Source organism: Lissotriton vulgaris, chromosome 1_1, assembly GCF_964263255.1.
Source record: "Lissotriton vulgaris chromosome 1_1, aLisVul1.2, whole genome shotgun sequence".
In the NCBI taxonomy this organism is placed as follows: Eukaryota; Metazoa; Chordata; class Amphibia; order Caudata; family Salamandridae; genus Lissotriton; species Lissotriton vulgaris.
This window is the reverse complement of record NC_141685.1, coordinates 936,792,911-936,798,218: the sequence shown is the minus strand read 5'-3', so window position 1 is coordinate 936,798,218 and position 5,308 is coordinate 936,792,911. Positions and strand designations below refer to the sequence as shown.

Genomic DNA, 5,308 nt, shown 5'->3' with positions numbered 1-5,308 from the left:
AGAATTTCCATTACATATATTAACGAATTTTCTTAGTGACTTTCTCAGAATCACACAATGTTGTGACTCATCACCTCTCAAATATAAACTGATCTTCTACATGAGTGCTGGTACCTGGTGGTGTTTTCGATGGGTCCTGAGTCTTGTCTTCCTCTGTACAGATCTTTACAGAAGTGCTAGATGACAAGCAAGACAGCGTCAACTTAGAAACATGACCACAATGCTCCTTGCCAAGCTGTTAGCAGGACCTGGTCAGACTCATTAAAACTCTACACTTACTGGAGGATGACACACCTGGGGCCGTATTACACATGGTGCACAGGGGGCGCAACAGTATGTAAACCCAGTTTGTGAGCCCCTGGGGCACCTCAGTATTACTTCACTGTAAAGGGGGTCCGGATGCACACCTCGTAATCCTCATTCCTCAAACTTGTCTCCAATATTACTAAAGAGTGCGTGCAGATTGAATTGAGTGCCATGCCCTGTCGGCACTGGGAATGTATACATCACTGTAGTGGGGCTACGTCTCGCTTGTCTGGGGCGAGACGTAGCCCCACTACAGTGATGCACCTCAGCAGGCCCGGTTCTAGCGGGTGGGCCGGGTGGGCCAGGCCCACCCAAACATGAGCCTGGCCCACCCAAACAGGAGCCTTGGCCCTCACAGTGAGGGCTTGAAGACAGGCGGGCAACGCCTTTAGGATCAAAAGAGCTTCAACCATCCCCCTTCTTGTGCGCACACACAGACAGTTTTACAGATTATCGCTGCCGCCCCCGAGTACTTCACAGGTCTTTACAAGACCATTTACATGTTAACTGAGGCTTTGTTTATTTTTTCACCCCTTCATCTCGGCATGGCGAAAGGCGACAAATCCTTTCTTTGACAAGGGTAACCTTTGGTAACCTTTGCCTACTGTCATGCTGCATTGATATTTCTTTTTGTATGTAGCGCAGGAGAAAAGAAGTTTATTTATTTATTTCCGTATTTTAGGTTACTTTATTAGCAAAACCTTTATATACAAACATATAATATGTAAATTTAAGATTGCTCATTTGCACAACAAAGAAAAATAAATCAAAAAGTGCAATTCATTGTGTTGTTAAGCATCTCCATGGGCACCGAATAAGCCAATCTGCAAATTATGTGCAACAGCTGCATTTTTCCGTAGATCCTCCTTTGCACACACACCCCTGGCCGCATTTATCGCATCCGGGAGGGCAACAGGAACAGCAGCTTTTTTTCGAGGATGTACATTTGCAGTTCTCACACTTGCACGACCCAGTACATGAGCAAGAGCCACCAGTGGCACAACCGCAGTCTTTAGGGTCCATGTTTTGAAGCTGATGTTAGCTACGGATTATCAGCCCAGTATTGAAAGGTCTCTGTAAAATTTGTTTATTTCTATTCACCTTTCCTGACCCCTGCCGTGGCTATCACATAAGACTGTGACACAAAGTTTGACTAATGGAGTAGGTAAGAGAATGCCTTACTACATTTTTTTTCTTTTTAAAATCTGAACAGGCCCAGCTGGACACATACTTCGTGTGTGCTTCATTTAAACAGTTTTTATCATTATCATGGCTGATGCAGGACAACAATAATAATACAAAATGCCCAGATAATGCTGGTGATGAATGATCCTGCCAGAGAGCAATCATTTGTCTGTTGGTAGTTTTTAAATGCTGATGAACTGTATTTTATGTGGATAAATTCAGGGCTTTAAGTGGGATAACAAAAACTGGGGGGTCTCCCAAAGGGGCGTGGCCAATGTAAATGAGGACGTGGCTTACAAACAGTACATTAAAAATGTGTGTTTAGCAGTGTGCGGCCCGACTTGTATTTTGCTGTTTCTGTCATTGTATCCAGGTATATGATACAACAAGTAACATCATACCTACAAGCCAGGACTATTGGCTTTGTCAATGGTTGTTAGTTGCATAAAATAAATAACAGCAACTATGGCTTGTATATAATATTGCAAAAGCTTCCACTTAAAGCACTGGTGACACTACCACAATGTTGCTGCTCCTGAGTTTCAAAAAGAGAAGGGAAATCAAGAGAGAAAATGACTCTCTTTAAAGGATTTCCCTTCTCCCTACAACGCTCACCTGGCATGACGTTATGCCGTAACTTTCCACTTGTGAGTAGTGTGAGCAGCATACACCGAAGTGCCTGCTGTCTCGAAACGGGTCTCTATCGGGCTCTGTTTTGTGCCCTGGCACTTTTTTCCGGACTGCAGTGCCAGCAGACTGCTGACTGCTGTCACTGCAGTTCGGAAAAAAACGGACTACCTGTGACCAGCGCACAAAACCGAGCCCAATAGAGACCCGTTTCGAGGCCCCTTTAAAAAAACTGCCTGTGCTCAGAACCAGTGAGACCCGGCCCACTTAAAGCCCTGGATAGCTCAGTGGGTTACTGTATTTGTCACAGAGATCCTTGTTACTTGCAGTTCAGAAGTTACAATCCTAACATAGGACAGTAACCAATGAACTGTCATCAAAGAGCTGCATACAAACATGAATGGTATAGTTAGAACTTCGCTTTTTTTGTTTTGTGATAAAGTTAGAACTACCCCAGTCTTTCATTATTCTAATGTTGCCAAAATGAGTATGTTTGGGCAGATATACATTTTTTTCAGTAAAGCAGACCTCCATGGAATGCTCTTTAAATCCTAAGGTTGTGTTTCCCCAGACCAAACCCTCTTAAAATATCCTGCCCACCAGTATGGATGACATGTGATTCATACACCTTGTAATCCTCATTGGCTTATATGACATTCCCTATAGACTGATTTACATACTTGTACGATTCATTGTCTCTGTATAATGTATGCGTTGTGTAAAGTACTGACACACACTACACTGATATGAGTAGCGCTATACAACAAATGAAATGCATATGAGAGAGGGGCTACGTAAAGATAAGGGGCACTGATGGAGGGTGGCAGTGAGGGAATCTGAGGAGGAGGTAGTGGGAGAGGCTCCGGAGAGATGAGGGGCACAGTTGGAGGGTGGCAGTGAGGAATATGAGGAGGAGGTAGTGGGAGGGTCTCCGGAGAGATGAGGGGCACTGGTGGAGGGTGGTAGTGAGGGAATCCGAGGAAGAGGTCATGGGGTGGAGGGGGTACTTAGGGAGAGATGAGGTGCACTGGTGGAGGGTGGCAGTGAGGGAATCCAAGGAGGAGGTCAATAGGGGGAGGGGCTATGGGGAGATGAGGGGCACTTGTGGCGTGTGGTTGTGAGGGAATCCGAGGCGGAGGTCAATAGAGGGGGCATTAAGAATTGAGGTGCACTGTTGGAAGGTGGGAGTAAAGGTATTTACGGAGAAAGAGGTTATTGGTGCGGCGCCAAAAAAGACTTTTGCATCAGCGCTGAAGCCTTTCTGTTTTTGTTTATCTAATTAGCTGTTGGGTTATAAGGGCTACTGTGGAACATACTTTAACGTGCATGTTAATTATATTTACCACTATATTCAATGTTTTAAGTTTGAAGGTGATTTTACTAATGTTTTTACCGGGAAAAATGAAAGTGGAGCCCGATGGTGCCTGATATGGGGCTGGGGCCCAAGGTCATCTGGGAGATGAGGTGCACTGGAGAGGAGTAGTGGATAATCAAGCCTGTAAGGGAGTCCGTTGCAGAGTCCGTGGTCAGGTGGAGGTAGTAATGAAGAGGGATTCTCCCTGAAGGCTCGCACAGAGGGAGCCCGAGGAGTGTCACTTGCCTGATACTCCCACCTCAGCAACCTCCTTTTCCCATCAAAAGGAGCATTACATGGAAAAAAAACTTTTTGAGAGTGATAATATTTAGAAAGAGATTTGGAAATGAGTGCGTTTTACTGGGCCTTGTAAGACTAAGAATAGATAAAGCAGGGCCCTGAAGCAGGCCTGCCCAGACATTTATGCGACAAATCAAGTCCGCAGTGGCCCACCCAAATGCACCCTTGGCCCACCCAAATAAAATTTCCTGGAGCCGGGCCTGCACCTCAGTATTATACATAGGGCCGCAGATGCATGTTTTGGCCCCTTCTGTAATGCTGATAGCGCTGGCACACAGGTAGAGCCAGCGCTATCCTACGAGGGCGTCCCCTAATTTGCCTGGAGACGTAGCCTCTTGCAAATGACGGAATCACGTTGCCTCTGCGCACACGCTGTATTATCACTGAGGGCGCAGAGGCACGTATGCTCTTGGGAGGCACACTGAGAGTGCACAATTGAAAGTGGCGCACTGTCAGAGCGCCACCTGAGGGCTGCCCTCTCGAGGTGCATAGAGGTGTCCATGGACCCCCCTAGACATCCCCCTGCAGGCGGGTGCCATCACTCAGCACCCGCCTGCAGGGAGATCTCTAAACCCTCTAGAAACTGCAGGCAGATTGCACAGAGAAACAGAGAGGCTTTGAAACAGCCACTGCTTTTCACTGAATGCGCTACCCTCAGGGCAGCGCGAGTTAGTGGCTGTCCTATAGGCAACGCATTTATTGTTATAGGGTGCACTGTCCCTGTAGGCTCCTGGCACACATAAGGAAAGTATGCAGTTGTGTAACCTGGGCCCTGACTGGCAGTGAAAAGAATTCAAAGTGTCCCGTGACTTAGTGAAATTTATAGGCGATGGCGTGATGGTGCTACATTCCAAGAGGGCAATTGCACATTTCTTCTGAGCTGGCATCATTGCACTATACTAGTGGGGAACTGGCTTAGCTCCCTCCAAGGCTTGCTTGTCCCAAGACAGGCCCTGACCTCTGCTGGATGGAAGACAGGGAATCCTTGGATCTCCAGCATTAGGTAAATGCCAGGGATGTGGATAAAGGGCCACACAAAGGCTTTCGTTTGGCCCACAATGTTTATGCAACAGGAGAACATGTCTTGTAGTGAGAGCTAATGGATCTGACTACTCTGCAACAAGCAGTGCTGAATTTAGATGGAGGGTTCTGGAGAGATAGCCCCTTGATCTCCTTAACATCGAAAAAACAAAAAGTGACAGGTGGAATGCTGGCAAAAATCTTAGCCAGTGGCAATTATTGTGGCTACATTCCAGTCCATTTTTTTTACAATTTGTCCACTCTACACAAGGACCACCATTATGCCAATTAGACCTGTCTTGATATATTTGTATCTTTCTAACTTAAACTGCCAGGAAAGGTCCCCTCTGAATGTGCACACAAGCAACTGGTTTATTTATTTTAAAAGTTTTATATAGCGCTAGCTAGACCCGTAGGTATCAGAGCGCTTTACATACCCACTGTAAGAAACAGAAGGAAATGGCATTACATAGTAGGAAGGCAGTAAGGAAGCAAAACAGAGATAAAAAAAATATA

General features: G+C 46.0%; 1 pseudogene; it reads right to left on the bottom strand.

Annotated features, from left to right (window-relative positions):
• Positions 1-1,137: 1,137 nt before the first annotated feature.
• Positions 1,138-1,329, bottom strand: LOC147748213 (metallothionein pseudogene; annotated as a pseudogene).
• Between the last annotated feature and the right edge of the window lie 3,979 nt (positions 1,330-5,308).